The 24,565-nt window shown below is 44.4% G+C and overlaps 1 long non-coding RNA gene across 1 annotated transcript; it reads right to left on the bottom strand.

The window, feature by feature from the left end:
- Positions 1 to 12,967: 12,967 nt before the first annotated feature.
- Positions 12,968 to 23,209, bottom strand: LOC148006990 (uncharacterized). Its single transcript, XR_015645786.1, has 2 exons — positions 23,127 to 23,209; positions 12,968 to 14,845 (listed from the first exon to the last, which is right to left on the bottom strand). It is a non-coding gene; the product is annotated as an uncharacterized LOC148006990 (long non-coding RNA).
- Positions 23,210 to 24,565: the final 1,356 nt, after the last annotated feature.

Raw genomic sequence — 24,565 nt, 5'->3', positions numbered from 1 at the left:
CATTTCCATTTCCTTAAAATTGGTACCTTCTTACCTTCTGTAAGTACTGTTTGATTCTTCCTCTATGCCAAGGGTTATTCCTGTTCTGGATTTCTCCTCTTCCCATCAGGAACTCAATGTGACTGATGTATACCCCACTCTACAAAGTTATCACTTGCTGATCCTATCCTTTCACCTGAATTGCATTACCCTCTGAAAGGGAACAGCTCCCACAAGGTGAGGAATAGAGGGATATGAGCTCTTGTGATCTTCCAGGGGATAACAGTCCTAGAACATGTGGAAATCAGTCACATGTGCTAAAAAAACAAATTCTTGGGCTTTCAAAAGTAACATCACATTCCAGTAAGGGTCAAATATAATAACTAGCAATGTCAATAAAAATTGAAAGTGAACTTGATGCAGCTGTGCCTATCATGAGTCAGTGTAGGTCCTGGAACAATGTAGGCACAGAGATAGTGGAATTACTGTAACAATGGAAGTCCACCATTATTGGCAATCATAAAATATTGGAGATAATGAGAGAGTGGAGATTAGGCTGGAACAGTGGGTGTCCTATAACAATGGAGGCACTGTATAAGTGGATGTCCTGCAACCAGAGATGTCCTTCAATAATGGAGCTACTTGGACTGAGGAAGTCCGTAATACTGGAGGTCCTGGGACAGTGGAGGTTCTGCAAGAATGGTATTCCTTTCAATGTAAAAGTAATGAAACTGTGGAGAACCCTCAACAATGGAGGTCATGTGCCAGCAGAAATCCTGTAAAAGTCTAAAAGAGTTGATATCCTGTGACAGTGGAGGCCCTGTGACAATGGAGGTCCTGCCCCTGAGGCAGTACAGTTGCTCCAACATTGGAGGTCCTGAAACAGTGAAGGTCCTGAGACAGTGGAGGTTCTTTGATAGTTAAGGTGATTGGAGAGTGAAGGTCCAGTATCAGTTGAGGTCCTGCGACATTGGAGGTCCTAGAGATATAGAAGTCCTGAGACAGTGGAGATGAGCCTGGAAGAGTGGAAGTCCTGTGACAGAGGAGGTCCTGTGACAGTGGTGGACATGCAACAGTGGACATCCTTCTACACTGGAGGTCCTACAAAGGTAGAGGTCCTGAGACAGTAGATTTTCAGTGAGAATGGTGGTCATGCAACAGTGGACTTTCTGTGCCAGTTGACATCCTATAAATTCTAGTTGGTGAGATAATCAATGTGCTTCAACAGTGGAGGTCCTACAATAGTGAAGGTCCTTCAAGAGTGGCGGGGCTGAGACACTGGAAAACCTGCAACAGTGGGCATCCCTTAAGAGTTGAGTTGCTGCAACAGTGAAAGTCCAGCAAATGTGTACATCCTGTGCTAGTAGATGTCCTCAAATTTGGAGTCCTTAGAAAGTGGAGTTGCCTAGACAGCAGAGTATCTATCACAGTGGAGTTGCTGCATAGTGGACATCAAAGTCCTGCTAATGTAGAAGCATTGATGCCAGCCAGTAATGACCATGGCATTGATGATGATGGGTGACCACCTCACCATGATCTCACTTCTTCAAGTCATTGTGAGCAAAACAAAATTATGTCTCATCATGGAGCTTGTTGAAGGTCAACAGCTTTCCAAATTCATCCAAAAGTATGGCTACCTAGAACAGGACAAGGTCAGGAAAATATTTTGCAAAGAACAGCAGTGATGATCTACTGCCATAGGCACACAATGTTTCACAGCTACCTGAAGCCATATAATATAATGTTGGATTTCAATGGAAAAGCCACAATCAGCAACTTTATCCATAGTACCCCAATTGAACAGGGCAAATGCTAAACCGGCACTATGGTGCTTACAATTTTGGTGCCCTTGAACTCTTCTTTGTCAATGTTTATGGTCAACCATCATAATTTTCTATTACTAACAGTAAACCCCAGATGTAAGCTGACAATCACAGATGTAATAACGCAATCCTGCTTCAAAGAATGGGAGGAAAGTAATAAAATATATTCAGTTCTAAGCCCGAGATATAAAGAATCTTTATATTAAAGATAGTATAACCAGACCATGGCCCCCAATTGCTTACTGGAAGGGCAGGCTATCCAAGTGCCTGGCTTCACAACCAGTCTCAGACTGGCTCCATTCCCTACCCTTATGATTATGCTGCTTTCCCACTAGGACTTTAGAGTGGAAACCAACCCACCATTGGCACATTGGACTTGTCATCCCCCCTGGCCTCGTTTCTGCCTATGTCCATAATGCTAGTCATAGAGGATTAAGAACCACTGAGACTGGCCTTCTCCTCCAGGCATTCCAGATGACACCCACGCTAGACAAAGCATACATGCTAGAGTGTCTGCTGCCTTCAGTCAACAAACAATCTCAGGTAGAACAGAAGCAGCAATGAGAACACAGAAGACAATACATGATATTTTCTTGGACAACAAAGGAAAAGTCAAAGTCATGGTCTTTGGCCTTATGAACCAAGTTGATATAGGGCAAATACAGAACCAACACTATGATGATTACCCTTTGCTTTTATCTCTCTGTGCCTCTGGAGTAGGCAAGTCTGTCCCCAGCATGGCCTGGCCCAGAGGATTTCAGAGATGGTCTAAGAAATTAGGAATATCCAAATGAAGCAGTGTTCTTTTGTTCGATCATGCAAGAAAACTCCCCTGGGACAGGACAGTGTCTGTCCTGAGAAATGAGGGATAGACACAGCATCCAAAGAACAAGCAGCAGGCAGGCACAGCCCAGGTACCTTTGTGCCTTGTCCTGCCCAGTTTGCTCTGTGCTGATTCCTCCTGTGTCTCTGGTTTCCATTTCTGCAAATAGTTTCCATTTAACTTCTGTAAGTACTGTCTTTTTCTTCCTCCTCCCCACGCCTTCTCCCTCTTCTGGATTTCTCCTTTTCCCAGCAAGGACTCAATGTGACTGATGTGTACCCCGGACTACAGAGTTGTCCTGCTGACCCCATGCCTTCTGGACTGGAACACCACCGAAACAAAACAGCTGCCACAAGGTGAGGTCTAGAGGGCTGTGGGCTCGTGCACACCTCTAGGGGCAACTGATCCTAGCACATCTGGTAATTAATCACAAGATGTGCAGGAAAAATTGTTATTTTTTCAAAAATACCATCACATTCCATTAAGCCTCAAAACTAATAACCAGCAATGCTTTCAAAAAAGGGACAGGGGAATTAATGAAACAGTGCAGATCCTGTGACAGTTTGGGGCCTGCAACTGTGGAGGCACTGGGATAGTGCAGTTTTGTATTTGAGGTTGTGAACATTGGAGGTCCTGTAAGAGTGGAGGTCCTGAGACATTGGAGATGGGACTGGTACAGTGGAAGTCCAGAGACAATGCAGGTGCTGCAAGAGTGGATGTCCTGGAACAGCGGAATTCCTTAGACAGTGGAGGTCCTGCAATAGTGGATGTGTTTAGACAGGGGAGGTCCTCCAACAGTGGAGGTCTGTTACGGTGGAGGTTCTACAACAGTGGCACTCCTGTGATAGTGGAGGGTTTGAGACAATGTAAGGCTGGCAACAATGGAGATGCTATGCCAGGAGAGGTTCTACAAAAGTCTAGTCGGTGTTAGAGTGGATGCTCTGAGACAGTGGAGATCTGGTGACAGTGGAGGTCCTGCACCATTGGAGGTTCTGGAACAATCGAGGTCCTGAGACAGTGTAGTTGCTCAGGCATTGGAGTTTAGGCAACATTGTAGGCCATGTGAGAGTGGAGGTGCTGGGAGAAATAAAAGTGATGGGACAGTGGAGGACCTGTGACTATTGTGGTCCTGCAACATTGGAAGTCCTCCATCAATTGGGGTCCTGGGATTTTTGAAGACCTGCAATATTGGATGTCCTGCAATATTGGAGGTGCTGATTCAGCAGAGATGAGCCTGGTACAGTTGAGACCTGGCTAAAATGGAGGTGCAACCACACTGCAGGTCCTGCAAGAGTAAATGTCCTATTACAATGCAGTTGCACCAAGTTTATAATTCCTGCAATACTTGGTTTTCTAGGACAGTGAAAATCCTACAAAAGCAGAGGTTGTGTGTCAGTTGAGGTTCTTTGACAGGGAATGTCCTAAAACAATGGACATCCTTCAACATCGGAGGTCTTGCAACAGTGGAGGTCCTAGACAGTGCATTTGCACTCAGTGGAGGTCCAGAACAGAGGAATTTTTTGGGCCAGTAGAGGTCCTGCAAAAGTCTAGCTGCTGAAAATGTGGATGTCCTACCACATCGGAGGTCCTGCAACAACTGAGGTAATGCAACAGTGTAAGTATACCTACTGTGGACATCCTGTGCTAGTAAAGGTCCTGCAAGTTGGCGTTGCTGAGACTGTGAAGGTGCAGGGACACTGAAGGTTCTGCAACAATGGAGGTCCTTATAATAGTTGAGGAACTGCAACTGTGGATGACCTGTGCTAGTAGAGTTCCTGCAATTTGAAAGTCCTGAGTCAGTGGAGGGGCTGAGACACTGGAGGTCTTTTGACAATGCAGGTCCTTGTCACCGTGGAGGTGCTGTGATATAGGAGGTCTTACAACAGTAGAGGTCCTTGTAACAGTTGAAGTGCTGTGACAGTGGAAGTCCAGGGGCAGTACAATTCCTGTGCCAGTAGAGATCTTGCAGTTTGGAGGTAATGAGACTGTGGAGTTTTCTGACAGCTGCGGTACTACCACAGTGGAGGTCCTGTGACAAGGGAGGTCTTAGGATAGTGCAGTGACTGGGACAGTGGAAGTCCTGCTACTGTGGTTATCAAAGTGCATGCAAAGAAGCAGCAAGGGTGCCAGTCAGACAAGAGCATGGCCAATATAATGAAGATATACATCCACCCCAATATCATATTGCTTCACCAAGTAATTGAGTCTGAGACACATCTATACCTTCTCATGGAGCTAGTTGAGATTCTATAGCTTTACAAATTCATCTGAATGTCTTGCCACCTCAAGGAAGACAAGGTCAGGGAAATATTTAGGCAAATATTAGCAGACTCGATATACTGGGATGGGCACAGTGTAGTTCACGGAGACTTGAAATCGAGTGATATTTTGTTACACAAGAACGGAAAAGTCAAAATCATCAACTTTGGCCTTTCCTAGCAAAGTTGAACCTGAGCAAATGATGAGCTGGCACTACGGTGTTTACAATTTTGATGCCTGTTATTACATCCTAGGCAAACATTGTAATGGAACAAAGAACAATATTTGAGTTAAGGAGTAGGCTTATAATTCACTGTTGTAGGATTTGACTCAGTTGTTATAAAAAGGTGAGAAGACATGTTGTGGCCGGTGTGTATCCTGCCCACTGTTGGGTGTCCGAAGAGCTGGAGATCTGTGTAGCATCTTAATGGCAGTCAACCCCAGATATGGGCTGATAGTCATAGAAGTAGTGATGTACCCCTGGTCAATGAAGAGTGGAAGTGGTTCCCAAATCCTTGGAGGAACTGATCCCCCTCACGCCAGACACTGCTAATGTGGAAGCAATTGGATATTTTGGGTTTTGAGCCTAAGATATTATAGATACATCAAAGAAAATTTTACCAGACCGTGGTATCCCATTGCATACTGTAAGGGCAGGCTCTCTATGGGCATTGCTGCAGATCCCAAGGTCAGCAAGTTTGTCCAGTTATGGCAAACATTCCCTACCCCTGGTGATGGCACTGATTTCCCTTTAGGACTAAAGAGAAGTAGAAGTGAGAACACCATAGACACATTGGTCTCCTCATCTTCCAAGGGTCTAATGTCTGCCTATAATAATGAGGCTAGTCAAAAGGAAGCAGAAGAGTCACTGGACTGCCCTTCTCTCCAGGACACTTCCGATGACAGCCACACTGGACAAAGCATACATGCATGACAGAGGTTTGCCCTGCATTTACTCAGCAAGCAGACACACTTACAAGAGCAGCACCAATTAGAACATAAAGGACAACCTATTCTCCAGGTGTTTGTCAGCTGAGAGCAGGCCTTTCCCCAGCTGGGGGCTTCCCAGAGGACTTAAAGGATGTACCAAGAAGATGAGAGAATCCCTGAAGTTGTGTTGCTCCTTTCCATCAAGAAAGAAACCTTACATAAGGCAGAACTGTGTTCTCTCATAAATGAGGCACAGGGAGAGCATCCCGAGAACAAGCAGAAGGCACAACCAAGGTACCTTTGTGCTTTACCCTTCCCACTTTGCTCTGTGGTCATTCTTCCTCTGGCTCTGTTTTCCATTTCCTCACAATTCTTACCTCCTTATATTCTCTAAGTACTTTACGGTTCTTCCTCCACAACAAGCCTTCTCCATCTTGTGGATTTCTCCTTTTCCCAGCTGGGACTCAATACGACTTAATTGTACTCCACTCCACAGAGTTGTCTTGCTGATCCAATCCCTTCACCTGAACTGTATGACCCTCTAAGGACAACAGCTTCAACAAGATGAGGGCTACAGAGCTATCAGATCAGGGAATCTTCCATAGGTTACTGGTCCTAGCACATGTGGCCATTAATCACAAGTGATACAGGACAAATTCTTATGTTTTCAAAAGTAACATTACATTCCATTCATCCTCAAATCTAATAACTGGTAATGCCTTTGAAAAAGTGTAATTAGAGTTGCTGCAACAGTGCAGATCCTGTGAAGAGGTAGGTCCTGTAACAGTGGAGGCACTGAAATAGTGCAGGTTCTGTGACAGTGAAGGTCCTTTGAAAGTGGAGGCACTGCGATAGGGGAGGTCATTCTACCTACAGTGGAGATGCTGCACCATTGAAGGTTTGGCTACAGCGGTGGTCCTGTGACAACTGAGGTCCTGCAAAATTGTAATTGCTGACACAGTGGTATTCCTGTAAATGTAGAGATCCTGTGACAGTGAAGCTGCAGCATCATTAGAGGTCCTGCTTCAGTTGATGTCCTGAAACACTGTAGTTGCTTTGACCCTGGTAGTGCTACAACAGTGGAAGTTCTGGGACAGTGGAGGTTATAGGCTAGTGGAGGGCCTGCCAACAGTGCATATCCTGTGCCAATGCTGGTCCTACAAAAGTGTAGTTGCTGAGTCATTGGAGGTCCTGTGACAGTGGAGGTCCTGCAGCAATGGAGGTCCTGTGACAGTGGAGATTCTTCAACATCTCAGGCTCTGGGACAGTGGAGCTGGTTGATGTATGGACAGTGGAGGTTCTGCAATAGTGGAGGTGTTTAGACAATGGAGGTCCTGTAATAGCATTTTCTCAGTTCTGGATTTCTACTCATCCCAGAGGGGACTCACTATGACTGATATGTAGCCCACTCTACAGAACTGTGTCCTGCTGATCCCATCCCTTAACCTGGATTCAACTTCTCCCAAAACACAACACCTCCGACCAGGTGAAGACTGGTGGACTATGGGCTCATGGAATCTTCCAGGGGATATCAGTCCTAGAATATGTGGTCATCAATCACATGTGATGCAGAAAACATTCCTGTGTTTTCAAAAGTAATATCCCATTCCATTAAGACTCAAATCTAATAACCAGCAATGTCAACAAAATGTGAAAGTAGAATTGGTGCAACAGTGCAGATCCTGCTACGGTGTAGGTCCTGCAACACTGGAGGTACTGCAACAGTAGAAGTCCAGCAACATTGGAGATCCTGCAATAATGTAGGTCCTGAGACAGTGGAGATGAGGTTGGAACAGTGGAGGTGCTACAACAATGGAGGCACTCTAAGAGTGGAGGTCCTGCACCCATGGAGGTCCTTCAAAAATGGAGGTACTTAAGACTGACGTTGTCTGCAATAGTGGACATCCTAGGACAGTGGAGGTGCTTCAACAGTGGAGGTTCTGTGTTAGTTAAGGTACTGAGACAGTGGAGGATCATCAGCAATGGAGGTCCTGGGCCAATATAGGTCCTGCAAATTCTACTAGCTATCCTGCAACTGTGGATATCTTTTAACAGTGGAGGTCATGCAACATTGGAGGTCCCTGAGACAGGAAATTGGTCCGATATTGGAGGTCCTGCAACAGTGTAGGTCCTGCGACAGTGAAGGAGTTGGGACAGTTAATGTGATTGGACAGTGGAGATCCAGTGTCATTTGAGATCCTGTGACATTAGAGGTCCAACAGTTATAGTGTAGGTCCTGAGACAGTTGAGATGAGTCTGCGAGAGTGGAGGTCCTGCAAAAATAAGTGTGCTAAGACATGGGAGATCCTGCAACAGTGAATGTCCCGAGACACTGGAGTTTCTGAGACAGTGGATGTACTTGACCAGTGGAGGTTCTCCAAGAGTGGAGGTCCAAAGCAATGGAGGTCCTGTGATTGCATAAGTGCTGAGAGAGTGGCGATCCTGTGACAGAGAAGTCCTGTGACAGTGGTGGCCCTGAAACAGTGTATGTGATTCAACACTGGAGGTCCTGCAACAGTGAAGGTCCTGATACGGTGGATTTATCATGAAATTGAAGAACCAGCAACTGTGGACTTTCTATGCCAGTTGACATTCTGCAAAATTCTAGATGCTGCGAGAATGGATGTGCTGCAACAGTGGAGGTCCTACAATAGTGGAGGTCCTTCAAGAAGGGCAGTGCTAAGACACTGGAAATCTTGCTAAAGTGGATGTCTTTTAAGAGTTGAGTTGCTACAAGAGTGAAAGTCCTGCAAAAATGTACATTCTATGCCAGGGGAGGTCCTGCAATTTGGAGGTCCTGAGAAAGTGGAGTTGCCCTGAGAGTGGAGGTTCTACCACAGATTAGGTCCTTTGACAGTGGCTGTCAAAGTCCTTGTAATGGAGAAATAATAATGCCAGCCAGTAATGACCATGGCAGTGATGATGATGGGTGACAATCCCAACATCACGTGGTTTCTTCAAATAATTGAGACCAAAACAATATTATATCTTGTCTTGGAGCTTGTTGAAGCTCAACAGTTTTACAAATACATCCAAAAGTATGGCTACCTAAAGCAGGAGAAGTCAGTAAAATATATTGCAAATATTAGCATTGATGAACTACTGCCCTGGGCACACAATATTTCACAGGGACCTGAAACCAAATAGCAATTATCTTGGTTATTAATGGAAAAAAACAAAATCATCGAATTTTGCCTTAGTACCCGAGTTGAACCAGGGCAAATGCTGAAGCACCACTGTGGTGCTTACACTTCTGTTGCCCCTGAACTCCTCTTTGTCAACGTTTATGATGGTCAACCATCATCATTATCTCTTAATCACAGTAAACCCCAGATATAGGCTGACAGTCACAAACCTCATAATGCAACCTCGCTTCAAAGAATGGGAGGGTTTCCCAAATCCCTATGAGGAAATGGTACCTCAGGCCACACCCTACAACTGTGGAAGTAATGCAATATATTCAGTTCTAAGCCCAAGAAATAAAGATTCTTTAAATCAAAAAAAAATTATTAACGGATAATGGCGTCCAATGGCTTACTGAAAGGGCAGGCTATCCAGGTGCCTGGCTTCACAACCAGGCTCCCTCACTGAGTCCAGTTAGGGCTCCATTCCCTACCCTTAAAGATTATGCTGCTTTCCATCTAGGACTTCAGAGGAGTGGAAACCAACCCACCATTGGCACATTGAACTTGTCATTCCCCATGGCCTCGTTTATGCCTATGTCCATAACTCTAGTCATAGAAGATTCAGAAGAATCACTGGGACTGGCCTTTTCTTCAGGCCATTCCAGGTGACACCACACTGGACAAAACATACATGCCAGGGAGTCTTCTGCCTTCAGTCAACAAGCAGCCTCAGGGAGAACGAAAGCAGCAATGAAACCACAGAAGACAACCTATTATCCCTCTGGGCTTCAGGAGAGGGCAAGACTGTCCCAAGCAGGAGCATGCTCAGATGCTTTACAGGGTGGACCAAGAAATTAGGAATATCCAAATCAAGCAGTATTCCTGTGCTCAATCAAGGAAGAAAACTCTCCTTGTACAGCACAGTGTCTCTCCTGAGAAATAAAGGCTAGAGTACATCCAAAGAACAAGCAGCAGGCAGGCTCAGCGCAGGTACCTTTGTGCTTTGTCCTACGCAGTTTGATCTGTGCTGGTTCCTCCTGTGTCTCTGGTTTCCATTTCTGCAAAATTGTTTCTGTTTTACCTATTCTAAGCATTGTATGATTCTTGCTCCACCATAAGCCTTCTTTCAGTTCTGGATTTCTACCCTTCCTAGCAGGAACTCAACACAACTCATGTGTACCCCACACTAGAGTTATCCTTCTGACCGCATGCCTTCACCTGGACTTTAGCATTCCCAAAAGACAACAGAACACCACAAAGTGAGGCTTCGAAGGCTATCGGCTCATTGAGTCTTCCAGGCGCTACTGATCTAGCACATCTGGACATTAATCATAGGAGCTGAAGAAGAAATTCTTAACTTTTCAGACGTAGCATCACACTCCTTGAAGCCTCAACACTAACAACAAGCAATGCTTTCAAAAATGTGACAGTGGAGCTGGTGCCGTAGTGCAGATCCTCTGACAGTGTAGGTCCTGTAACAGTGGAGGCACTGAGATAGTGGAGTTACTTTCACATTGGAGGTCATGCAACATTGGAAGACCTGCACGAGTGGAAGTCATGATACAGTGGAGATTTGACTGATGTAGTGGAGGTCCTGAGACAAGGCACATGCTGCAAGAGTGGATGCCCTGCAACAGTGGAGTTCTTGGACAGTGGAGGCCCTGGGACAGTGAAGGTTCTACAACAGTGGAATTTCTGCGATAGTAGAGGTCTTTAGACAATGTAAGACCAGCAACAATAGAGATCCTGGGCCAGTAGAGGTCCTGCAAAAGTCTAGGTGGTGATAGAGTGGATGTCCTGAAACAGTGGAGGTCCATGACAGTGGAGGTCCTGCATCATTGGAGGTCTGGATCATTGAGGTCCTGAGACAGTGCAGTTGCATAGACATTGGAGTTCCTGCCAACAGTGTAGGTCCTGTGAGAGTGGAGGTGCTAAGAGAGTGAAGGTGATGGACAGTGTAACTATTGTGTTCCTATAATGATGGAGGTCCTGCAACAGTTGAGGTCTTGATACAGTGCAGTTCTTCCAACTTTGGAGGCCCTGCAACAGAACAGTTCCTGGGAAAGTGGAGGTTCTGGGACAGTAAAGGTGATGGGAAAAAGGAGGTGCTGCATCACTTGAGGTCCTGGGACATTTGAGGTCCTGCAATATTGGAGTTCCTTAGAAAAGTAGAGGTCCTGAATCAGTGCATTTGCACTGACAGTGGAGGTCCAGCAACAGTGGACTTTCTCTGCCAATAGAGGTCCTGCCAAAGTGTAGCTGTTGAGAAAGTGGATAATATCCTACAACGTTGGAGGACTGGCATTAGTGAATGCCCTGAGACACTGGAGATCCTGAAATAGTTGGTTTGCTTGGACAGTGAAGCTGCTACAAAAGTGGAGATCCTGCATCAGTGGAGGGGTTTTGAAAAAATGGAGGTGCTGCTACACTATTGGTCCAGCAACAGTGAATATCATGAGACAACGCATTTTCAATGACAGTGGAGCTCCAGCAACAGTGGAATTTCTGTGCCAGTAGAGGTCCTGCAAATTCTAGAAGCTGAGAGGGTCCATGTCCTGCAACATTGGAGGTCCTGCAACAGTTGAGGTACTGCAACAGTGTACGTCCAGCTACAGTGGATATCCTGTCCTAGTAGAGGTCGTGCAAATTGGCCTTGCTGAGACAGTGGATTATCCTGTGAGAGTGGAGGTCCTATGACACTGGAGGGGATGGGACAGTGGAGGTCATGCCAAAATTGCGGTCCTTGTAATGGTTGAGTGGTTATAACAGTGGAAGTCTAGCAACAGTGGACATCTTGTGTCAGCAGAGGTCCTATAACATAAAGGTCCTAGGACAGTGGAGTTACTGAGACATTGGCGGTCCTGTGAGTATGGAAATTCTTTTAACAGTTGAGGTGCTGTGACACTAGAAGTACAGCAAATGTAGATATCCTCTGATAGGAGAGCTCCTGCAAATTGGAGTTGCTGAGAGAGGGGAGGTCCTGCAACAGTAGTGATCCTGAGACAGTAGAGATCCTGCAACAGTGGAGGGGCTGAGACACCGGATGTCCTTTGACAGTGGACTTCTTTGTAATTGTAGAGGTGCTATGACAAGGGGGTTCTGCAATGGTAGGGGTCCTTGTTATAGCTGAGGTATTCCAACAGTGGAAGTTTAGGGACAGTAACTTCCAGTGTCCGTAAAGGTCTTGCAATTTGGAGGGTCTGAGACAGTGGAGTTGCCTGACCGCAGAAGTCCTACTGCAATATTGGTCCGGTGAGAGTGGAGGTCTTGGGATAGTGCAGGTACTGGGACAGTGGAAGTTCTGCTACGGGGGTTATCAAAGTGCATGCAAAGAAGAAGCAATGGTGCCAGCCAAACATGACCATGGCAAATATAATGAAGATTTTCATCAACCCCAACATCATCTTGCTTCTCCAATTGAGTCTGAGACAAGTCTAATAACTTATCATGAAACTGGTTGAAATTTTACAGCTTTACAAATACATTTGAAGGTCTTTCCCCTTAGAGGAGTACAGGGTCAAGGAAATATTTGGGTAAATATTAGCAGGCTTGATCTACGGCTATGGGCACTGTAAAAGTACACAGTGACTTGAAACCAGATTATATTCTGTTAGAGAAGAAAGGAAAAGTCAAAATCATCAACTTTGGCCTTCAAGGCAAGTCAAACTTGGGCAAATGCTGAACTGGCAGCATGGTGCTTATCCTAATGGTGTACCTGATCTCTTCCTAGGAAAACGTTAGGATGTTCCAAAAACAAAACAAAACAAAACAAAAAAAAAACAACCCCCCCAACATATGGACTTAGGAGTAGGGTTACATTTTGTCATACAAGAGCTGAGGAGACAGGTTGTGAGTGGTATTTATCCGGCCCACTGTGGGGTATCAGAAGAGGCAGCTTAGCCTCCTAATGACAGTGAATCACAGATATGGGCTAACAGTCACATAGGTGATGACACATCCATGCTCAATGAAGACTGTAAGTGGTTCCCAAATCCCTATGAGGAAATGATCCCTCTCATGCCAGATACTCCACTTGTGAAAGCAATGTAATATATTGGGTTTTGAGGCCAAGAGATTATAGATTCACTGTATCAGGGAAGGTACAACCAGAGCATGGCATCTTATTACTTAATGTAAGGGGAAGCTATTCACCGGCATGGCTGCATAACCCAGGCTCAGTAAGTTTGTCCAGTTAGGGCCCCATTCCCTACCCTCACTGACGGCACTTATTTCCCTCTAGGACTAAAGAGGAATAGAAGTGAGTACACCGTAGACACATTGGTCTCATCTTCCAATGGTCGAGTGTCTGACTTAGATCATACTCCTAGTCAAAGAGGCAGAGGCGCCTACCCTTCTTTTCAGGATACTCCCAATGCCACCCACACTGAATAAAGCATACATACATGCTAGAAGTGCCCTGTGTCTTCAATCAACAATCAACCACACTTAGAAGAGCAGTCGCAATGAGAACACAGAGGACAACCTACTTTCCTGCTGTTTCTCAGCAGAGAGGACTTTCCCCAGCTAGGGCCTTCCCAGAGGCTTTGAAAGAATGAACAAATTTCAATGGGGAAATTCACTGATGAAGTTGTGTTGCTGCTTTCTTTCAAGAAAGAAACTTTATATGGGGAGAAGAGAGTGTTCTCCCAGAAATGAGGCACAAGGCGATCGTCCAGAGAACATGCAGAAGGCACAACCCAGGTACATTTGTGCTTTGTCCATCCCAGTTTGCTCTGTGCTCATTCTTCCTCTGGCTCTGTTTTCCAGTTCCCCATAATTCTTACCTTCTTATATTCTCTAAATATTTTATGATTCTTCCTCTAACCTAAGCCTCCTCCCTCTTCTGGATTTCTTTTCTTCCCAGCAAGGACTCAATATGACTGCTGTGTATCCCACTCTAGAGCGTGGTCTTGCTGACTGCATCCCTTCACCTGAAGTTTATCACACTCTAAAAACACCAGTTTCCACAAGGTGAGGTGGAGAGTGCTATGACCTCATGGAATCTTTCCATAAGTTACTGGTCCTAGCACAAGTGGCCATTAATCACAAGACGCACAGAACAAATTCTTATGTTTACGAATGTAACATCACATTCCATTCAGCCTCAAATCTAATAACCAGTAATGCCTTTGTAAAAGTGCAATTAGAGTTGTTGCAACAGTGCAGATCCTGTGAAAAGGTAGGTCCTGCAACAGCGGAGGCACTGAAATTGTGCAGGTTCTGTGACAGTGAAGGTCCTTTGAAAGTGGAGGCACTGTGATAGGGGAGGTCATTCTACCTCTAGTGGAGGTGCTGCAAAATTGAAGGTTCGGCTACAGTGGAGGTCATGTGACAACTGAGGTCCAGCAATTGGAATTGCTGATACAGGAGTATTCCTGTAACTGTAGAGATCCTGTGACAGAGAAGTTGGAGCATCATTGGAGGTCCAGCTTCACTTGATGTCCTGAAACAGTGTAGTTGCTGTGACCATGGTAATGCTACAACAGTGGAAGTCCTGGGATAGAGCAGGTTATAAGACACTGGAGATCCTGCGACAGTTGTAGTGCTCCTACAGTGGAGGTCCTGTGACAGTGGAGGTCTGCAGTAATGGGGGATCTGCGACAGTGGAGTTGATGTATGGACAGTGGAGGCCCTGCAATAGTGGAGGTGTTTCCACAGTGAATGTCCTGCAATCATAGTGTTGTTTGGACTGTGCAGTTCCTTGGACAGAGGAGTTCTTGTGACATTGATGGTCCTATGACATTGGACGTTGTAAGACACTTGAGCTCCTGCACAGTAGAAATCCTGTGATAGTTGAGATGCTGAGAAACTTGAAGTCCTGTAACAGTGGAGTTGACACACAGACAGTGGACTTCCTGAGGTAGTGGTGGTGCTTAAACAGTGGATGTCCTGTGACAGAGGAGGTCCTGCAATATAGGAAGAACAACATATGCTGGCTGGACCACACAGTGCTTCCAGTAAATAGACCACCAACCAAGGGGTGTACAGGGATGTGATATATATCTATATCTATATCTATATCTATATATCTCTCTATATCTATATCTCAGAGGATGGCATTATCTGAAACCAATAGGATGAAAATCCCTTGGTCCTGTGGAGATGTGATGCCCCAATATAGGAGGATGCTGGAATGGTGGGTTTGGAAATGGTGGTGGGTTTAGGAGCACCATCATAGTGGCAAGATGGACTGATGAGATTGAAGATGTAGGAGTGGGAGTTTGTGGAGTGGCACCTGGAAAGTGGGCTATCATTTGAGATGTTAAAAAAAGTGAAAATGATAAGGTTTACATTGTCTGACCAAAACCCAAGGGACACTACATAAGGAACACAAAAACCCACAGGTGCTCACCAACAATCAGATAAAATTTGGCCTTCGGTGGTCTACTCCAAAGAAACTATTCCAAGAATACTGTTTAATTTTTTCAAACACAGTTTAAAACTCTTAAGTGTGCTCTCAAATCTGCCCCAATTCACATAAATCAATCAAAACTGTTGGCTTTGTAAATAGTTCTCTCGTGTCCCAATGTTTATATGCTGGTCACACCAACAACATTATACTTGTCTTCATGTGAGTCAAACAATGTGGGATCCTTGTCCCAAGTGGGCCATGCAGACCCTGAGCTCACCTTCAGGTTCTCACATACACATAAAAGCACACACACACACACACACACACACACACACACACACACACACACAGAGAGAGAAAGAGAGAGAGAGAGAGAGAGAGAGAGAGAGAGAGAGTGCTTATCATCTATTTCTAAGGCATAATGTGTGCTCTTGGAGTTGGGCACTAGGACTTGCACATGTAAACAAGTGCTGTACACCTAGGAACACTTTCTGATCTGTATTTTCTCTTTTATATGCAGTTCCTTGGATATCTTCAAAAGCAAGTAGGGCATTGACATATCATGAATTCTTGGGCCTAAAGGTAAATTTTAATACAAAGCTCACATGTCACTCACAGATGACTCTAATAGGAAGTACATTAAGTTCAGTATCATTCAATCTGAAACCCTCAATGTGTATACACCACTCTCACTGCCCTCACGAAATCTCATGTTTGGACCACTCTTCCTAGCTGGAGATACCTGTTTATCTCCCAGAATAAAAGGGAGGCTCCAGGCTCAAGTGGAACAGCAGATTCAAGGTGGGACTATTGGGTGACATTACAGTGAACACCAGGGACTTCCCCTGAGAGGCAGGAAGTGGTCCTTTCATTCCTGCTGGGGAAACAGTATCTAGATTGTCCTGCATGGGACAGAATCCTCTCATTCTAGCAGATATCCTGGGTGACAGAAGGAATGTAGGTAGATTATGAAATCAAACTACCACATTTCTTTCTGAGGCAGAGACATTTGAGAACCTTGGCCCAGGAGTTAACAGCTCCAGATAGCAAGGTGATGTCAGTGTGGGCCCTGTATTGACCTATGTATAGTTATTTATGTTAATCACCAAATATTTAAAATTTACAGCAATTAAGAGCAAAGTCTCCCAGGAGACTCAGCTAAAACTAATCAGTGAGTTTTTAAGGGTGGCAATGGGGGGAGGATGGGGAGGGGAACACCCATAAAGAAGGGGAGGGGGAGGGATTAGGGGGATGTTTGCACGGAAACCAGGAAAGGGAATAACCCTTGAAATGTATATAAGAAATACTCAAGTTAAAAAAAAAAGAAAGAAAGAACACAAACAAGTAGGAAATTTAAATTCATGTGACTGCTAGAAGTAAAGCAAGATGCTCTTGGTAGATAAGGTGATAACCTTTGTGTAAGACCCCTAAAATCATACCAACTTAAGATATGAAGTGCTCAGCTAGCATGCTTAGTGCCATGAACCCAAGACAGAGCTTCTCTATGTCTCATCATCTCTGAAGCACAGTCCACAAACAGTTGCAACAAACCTTCTCTTTCTCCAAGTTCGAAGTTACCTTTATTCTTATTGTTTCCACAGTTAACTGAGCTCTCCTGGATACACAGGTTTGACTAACCTTCTCTGAACTTCTCCCAACCATGTACAGATGGACCTCCCCCTGCACATGAGGCCTGTTCCTCTCAGGCCTGCTGTTCTCCTTCCCAGATTAGAATTGGACACCTTTCAAACCTACATTCTTAAGTCATCTATCAACATTGGGTACATGATAGGCACAAGTTGACATTGAGTGCAAAATGACACTTTCCTACCGGACAATGAATAGGGTCCAGGGGTTCCAAACATGAAAACTGTCCAGGTAAGGTCAGGTAAACCTCATACTGTCTCTATGTAGAGATAAAAATTGACACACCTTCCCAAAGCAGACTTGCTCAGCTGTCTCAGTCCACACAGCAGTCCTTTCTTGAGCTTCCTTACTTCCAGTGACTGATGAGAGTACATGAGAAGATGCTTGATTTCTACAAAGACCTGGGCCCCATGAACCACAGTAGCAGCAGCTTCTGATCAAAAGTTATACCAGGAACTGAAAATACCTAATGTTCATGCGGTGATTTAAATATGCTCAGCCCAGGGAGTGGGGCTATTTAAAGATGTGCCCTCATTGGATAGGTGTAGCCTTGATGGAAGAAGTGTGTCACTGTAGATGTGACCCTTATGTTTCTTGTCCTAGCTGCATGAAAATCAGTTTTCTAGTAGCAACCTTCAGATGATGATGTAGAACTCCCAGATCCTCCTGCAACATGTCTGCCTAGATGCTACCATGCCCCTACCTTGATGATAATGAACCAAACTGCTGAACTTGAAGGCAAACCCAAATAAATGTTCTTCTTATAAGAGTTGCTTTGGTCATGGTGTCTGTTAATAGCAGGAAAACTCTAAGTAAGTCATTTTCTACCACAGATTACTAAGTTAGTTGAGTGATGTCTTCAACTGAGGAGACATGGCCTCTTATTAAGGTGCTAATCTCCAAGCAATTTCAGGCTCTCTTCTGGTATAGGCATTGGCTATAATATTAATCTTCCCAGTGTCTTTTTCTTTCCAAACTCTACATTTTGTATTTCTTTTTGCCCCATTTGTTCTTTTTCATTGAAGACTTATAACCACAGTAAGACCGAGGCCATACTGGGCCCTCTTCAAATTTTCATCAAAGAAATTTGTTTATTACTTTTAAATTTAGCCTCAGATAAGTTTTTAGGATGTGGGCAGAAAGGAAGCCACATTTTTGTAAAAGCTTTGTAGGAATTATCCTAGACCAGTTACAAACATTTTTTCCTCCTGAATCCCCTTCTCCTGGGCTTCCACAGTCTGAATACCTCTTGGCACTCCTGACTCCCAAGTGCCTGCCAGTATAGCCCATTAAACTCTTCTTAGAGCACTGGAATTCTTACATATTTCCCAAAACAAGAAACAACCTGGCATCGTGAGGTGTCACACAGCAAGAGTCCACTCCATTATGTCACCTTCTGCATTTGTTACCTTTGTATTTCTGTGACAGAAATGCCATGAGCACAGCAAACTATAAAACAAGTAGGACATTAGTGATTCTATTTCAGAGAACATGTGTTAGCAGAGGTTAAGTTCCATGACTACAGGGCATGGCGGAAGGAGGAGGAGGCTGAGGTATGACATCTAGAATCACAAGTACAAAGCAGAGAGTGCACAGGGAGTGGTGCACAGCACTGAAACCTCGAAGCCCAGCCCCGCTGACATTCTTTCTCCAGCAAGGGCACACCTCCTGGATCTTCCCAAACAGAGTCACCAAGTGGGAAAGGAGTACTCAAATGCCCGAGACAGTGGAGGATAGCTCATGCAAAATGTTATGGTGATTCAGGAATTCGAATCAGTAACAGAGAGAACCTTCACTCTGGGTCACTGTGTGCTGATGCAGAGCCAGCAAGCTGCTCTCCCTCCTCTTGCACATAAGATGTGGATTAAGTAAAAATGTAAACAAGCATCTCCATGGAAAATCAACAGCCCTGTTAATCTGGTCACACTTACAGTATAGGTCTAGAGGTATTGGACACTGAAATCGCAGAAGGAGCCAACACAAACTAAAACCCTTTAGTCTATAGGAATAAAAATACCACAGAAGGCAAAAGGGGCAAGGACATGAAGCAAACACTCACTCACTCAGCAGATAAAATTACAGCTAATCCTAACCCACAGACCTACTTCTTAAACAGCGTACATTCTGCTGGTACCTATTCAACATGATCCTAAATACTGCAGTCAGAACAAATGGTTTCTTACTTTGTTGAGTATGACTTAAAAACAGTAAAGTCGTCTGAAGGAAGCGAATGGAATCTTCTCAGGGCCTAGGGAGGTCGGCTAAGGGAGTACAGAATAACAAAACAACACCACCCAATTTCCCCACCAGGAAGCAGAAACTGGTCTGCTGTCAGTTGCCAATTGGTGCAGGTTTAACAGAAGCCTCCACACTGGAAGGACTGAGGAAGTTGAGGTTAAAATACAATTACACTGAAAGGTCACTTTAGGAATGAGAAGGGTAGCAACTGGACAGTGCTCTCTCTGTCTCTCTCTCTCTCTTTCTCTCTCTCTCTCTCTCTCTGTGTGTGTGTGTGTGTGTGTGTGTGTGTGTTCCATGCATGTGTTTGTGTGTGAGTGTGGTTGGGTTGTTGTTGTTTGGTTAATTTGAGACAGAGTGTCACCACAAACTGAAGCTGTCCTAAAACTCACCCTGTAGACAAGGGAAGTTTGGACAGTATAGAGACCTTCTCTCTCCTGAAAGGTGGGATTAATGATGTGTAGCACAAGCTATGAGTGAATGTAAATTTCAAATTCTGAAGGTTTTATAAATCTCTTTTTGCTTGCCTTAACAATGCTGGTGCTTACAGCAATACATGGTACACTGAGGACAGAAAAGAATATACTGTGTGAGTTTGTGAGATGGATAGAAGTGAAAGGAACTAGCTGATTGAGTTTAGTTCCAGAGGCACTGTCAATATTCAAAAACAAATATAGTCAATTTTTATCATTTGTAAAAATCATTAAGGGCATCCAGTAAGAGATTAAACTATTTTTGGTGTTGTGATGCTACACAATCATAAGACTGGTTCCTGTGGAACAGGCTGGTGGAGCAGACAGTAATCAACAGGACATCAGAAAATCTTCAGAGCAAGAACTAGAGAAATCGCTCAGGGTTTGAGAGCACTGGTTGCCTTTGCAGAGGACTTTCACTTGTTTTCCAACAACTCTAAGTCAGCTCACAGTCATCTGCAACTCAACATCTAGAATATCTTACCCTCTTCCGGTTTTGTGGGCACATACTGCAGAGACAAGACAAGTCAGCCTCAGCAAGGCCTGGCCGGCTAATCACACACCCCATGGCTCTGAGCCCATCAGCACCAGACCTGAGGACTACCAGGGGTGCAAGCTTTACACTCTGGACTCTTTAACCTTTGGTCAGGAAGGTACCATGGAAAGTAGCTGGGAAGCAGAGTTTACAGAGAAAGCCATAGAAACAGTTCAGCCTTAAAAAACATAATCTGATCCCTTCAAAGCCAGGTGTATGTGTCTGTGTGTGTGTGTGTGTGTGTGTGTGTGTGTGTGTGTGTGTGTGTGTGTAGGTGATTATAAGACATAGGTGGTTTGGAAAATCAAGGAGAGGAAGGATTTATTGAGAAGCTGAGATGGTGGGGAATGAAGGGTGGATGTTGGAAGGAAGCTAGAGCATGGTGGGATTTTAATAGCCAAAGAAGTGAAATTCGTATTTAATTCCCTTAGACAACTGGTCCAGGTGCAGTGTTCCTGGTGGTGGCTCAGTGTTCCAGCTGTGGATTCAGGGAACTCAGAACATCATGATGAAAATAATCTCTCAGACTATAGAGTCAAATTCCTGCTGGTGCTCCAGTCTCATCAGAGAAGAAATTAAGTCCCTCCTCCTATGGATCCTCTCATTTTTGTCATTCTCGCCTGCAGGAGATTCAGTCCTTCCTCTGAGGGGGCTACTCATACCTGCAGGTGATTTAGACCCTCTTGAAGGGAATTCTGTCTCCAGATTGGGATGCGGACCCTCCTGTTAGGGAATTAACTCTCTAAATCTTCTCACAGAGTATGTGTGACGACCTGGAGACAGCATTATCTGCACTTCTAAACTCTGATTGGTAAAGAGAATCCACGATATGAGTTTGAAAACCTCTGAGTTATATACTGAGTAATGAAAACCTATGAGTTATAAACTGTTAATTTCTAAATGTATTCTGTTGAGTATGAAAATCTCTGTAATGTTTTGATGAAATTTACTTACTTCCTAGATTTCAAACAATAATAGAAGCTATAGTTAAATTTTAGTATATGCTTGCTCAAAGTAATTTGAAAATATTTTTGATTTTTATTAAAGATGGTGTATGACATAGAAATTTTCCCAACTATTGTTTTGTTTACTGCTAAGATATAGAAATGCTTTATTTCTGCTGACAGAGCTCATATTCATTGGTCTGGTATAACTCACTGTTCAATGCTAAACTTTAGCAGATTCCTTAGGGTCTCTGCCATTTATAATAGGATTCCATCTACAAGTTGACTGCCTTGTTCTTCCTTTCTCATGGGATGCCTTTTGTGCAATTTCTCCCCATAAATGACAAAGTCATATCATGAGAACAATGCTGGATAGCAGTGCCAAAAAGACCTGGGACACATTTACAAAGTCTGGTCCAATTAGAATGGGGCTCTGTGAGAAATTTCTGTCAGGTTTGCCCTGACCCTACGATTCTCTCTTGAGTGCCTTAGCTTGGACAAGATACACCCCACTTCATATGGTGAAGGATGAAGTCCCTGACACTCAGCAGGTGACACTTAAAGACAGTGCCTTCAAGGTGATTGATTCAAGGAAGCCTGAAAGGTGGGCTCTGTTGTAATGTCTTTGGGGTCCTATGAAGGGAACCCTAGAGCCACAGACACTTAAAGGGTGCAGGGAGAAAGCACAGAACACCAAGAGGAATCAGCTACCTACAAACTGAGGAGAACTGGAACCAACTCTTGGACCTAAGACTTCCAATCTCAAGCCCACAGAAACCTCTGCTCAGTTCTGCAGGCAGCCCAAAAATATTACAGTGTGCGTTCTTGGTGTGTCCTGGAGCCTGAAATTCACTGCTGTAAGCTCAGGTCGATCTTGGGGTAGATGGGACTAAGTATTAAGTCCTAAGATTTGTCTCTCGAGGTGAGATAAAGTGGTCCTGAGTTGGGTGCTAAGGTACAGTCCCAGGGTGAAGCTTCTGGATAGCTGGGTTGGGTCTTGAAACAGACAGAGCTGTGCGGTCCCCAGGGAACTTAACACTTGTTGCTGGAACAAAGGTTTCTTCTTTCAATGTCCACTTAGGCAAATTTGCAAAGATCAAAAATGCTGATTGTGGCTCTCACCACTTTCCCTTGGGGCATGCCCACAGAGTGCCTTGTTTTCTACTGGGAAGTCAAGCCTTCTCTTATAAGGAGCTGCTCATGCAGTCATCTCACCTCTCTGGTCAGGAAGAAAACCTGCTACAAACTCACCTTTAAGAGGCAGAACAGATCGTCTTCTCTCAGGTTAAGGTCACAGCATAGTCTTTAGATATTGGCTAGGACGGTGGGGCTTGAGCTCCCATTCCCTCAGCCTCTGTCATGTTTCCAGTATACCACAAGCCCTGGCTGGTCACATATCACTTTCCACAGAGACCTCTGTCTTCTAATCCCTCAGTCTCCCCTGTTGAACAGGAGCTTTCTGTCCCTGCAGCCCAGACATGGACTCTAATTTTAGGGTGGGGCTGAGTTTAGATCATGTAATGTTCAGACTCTCTGCTTGGCAGCCATTATCAGGCATAGTGTTTATATTTTTGTTCACTTTATCGGTCTATTTTTTCTACTGTGTGCTCTAAGAAGGGAACGCGTAGGGTTACATAATTTTTGGTGTTAGTAGCTGTACTCCCAAATCCTGCTCAGTATGTAGTCTGTGGATGTTCAGCATAGCTGAGGGAGGTGCCAAGTCAGGAGACCTTGATGTGCTGATGCAGCAAATGAGAGGTCAGAGAGGACCCAAGTGGCAGTTGGAGAAAGGAGCCATAAAGACAGTGGGGAGTAAACAGGTCAACTTCCCTAAGATTCCTGAAAAGAAGCAGACCTAATTGGGCTCCATCCCAAGGGAACTCAAGATAAGACTCACAAAAGAGCGCTACCAAGCCAATCCCAATTCTCTTATTTTTCCCACATTCCTGAGAGCAGATATGGGCGGTTTCAAACTCCCTGGGCTCCCTTCATACTCACAGGTATTTGATGCTGAAACTGCCACAACCTCTGTTCCGAAAATCCCCACAGTAACGAATGAAGGGCGTGGCTAAATCCGAGAGAGGGGGGCGGGTATTGTTCATTGGCCACTCATGCACATGCGCACTATGCCTACCCACAGAAATTTTCCAGTCTAGCTTACTGGTTCATTGAACACAGGATTTTGCTCCTGTCCTCTCAAGAAATACAAGGTCGCCACAGTACTTGAGAAATACAAATCAATTTACTGTGGCATTGTGTACCCATCTCACCTGGAGGCATCTCTTTCCCAGCCCACTCGCGATCCTGCCTCAGACTTCCCAGAGAGCAGGCCCTTCCCATTCCCCTCTACCATCTTGCGAGCATACCTTACAGATAATGTTTTGTAGGGTCCTTCAGTCAACCACACAGGTTCTATGTTCATTTCTCACACCGTTAATTAAATTAAAATTAAATAACTGTTAGGCTGAGAAAGAGATGCAGACTCAACTGCGACAAGTGTTCTTATAGCACTTAAGTCACAGGAGGCACAGCAACACGCTTCTTCCTTTCCTGACAGTGTATCTACATCTCCTTATTAAATGTTCAATGTCTGAGATAGCTGTGTTTGCCTGCCACCCACGAGCTCCCATTCTTCTCAGATGCCTTTGCTCCTACCAGCAAGAAAGCTCTGTAATGCTTTGAGAGCTCTAGATCCTTTGGAGCCTCTGAAATATTAGTTAACTTTAGAACAGAACTGTCATCTTTAATTTCCACCAGTGATTAGTCTAATGATGATTTGTATTTTTAAAATTAAATCCCTAGGATCAAATCCAAAATCTTTCTTTAGAATTTTTGAAATTAAATTATGAATTAGATATTCAATCTCAAATATTTACAATAGATAGGGAGGCTCACATTTTTGAAGAATGATGTGTTGTGCACCTTACATAAAAACCTCCTTCTAGCCACTTCATGCAAATTAAAGCACATACAGGCAACATTTCACCTGCACTGAGAGACTTTCTCCTGCAGACAGGGTCCACTATAACACAGTAGTTGTCTGAAATTCTCGGATATCAATCTCCGGTAGGCAAATGGAGTTTGGAGAAAGAAGGGAAAGATAATTTCTAGGCCTACTGTCCTTGGAATGACAATGGAGAAGAGAGGGTAGAGGAAACACCCTGTCATCTTTACAGCCCTTCATTCTGCCCTCTGAGTCCAAGAACCCCACAGCTAACAAGAACAGGAAACTTCACCTTAGTCAGATCACTAAGAACTAGGCAGGATTTTTCTTGGTAAAGTAAAACAAAGTTTCTTGGATTTGGAACATCTCTCAATTGCAACCATTTCAGAAAAAGAAATTAAACATCACTTAGAAGTACATTTGTTCCTTCTTCTTCAGGCCCACTCCCACAAATCCACTGCCTAGGTCAGACCTGCTTGAGTACAGGTGACCT

The sequence above is a fragment of the Rattus norvegicus genome, chromosome 1 (assembly GCF_021556685.1).
Source record: "Rattus norvegicus strain SHRSP/BbbUtx chromosome 1, alternate assembly SHRSP_T2T, whole genome shotgun sequence".
NCBI classification, from domain to species: domain Eukaryota; kingdom Metazoa; phylum Chordata; class Mammalia; order Rodentia; family Muridae; genus Rattus; species Rattus norvegicus.
Note: the sequence above shows the minus strand (reverse complement) of the source record. Positions and strands in the feature narration are given on the sequence as shown.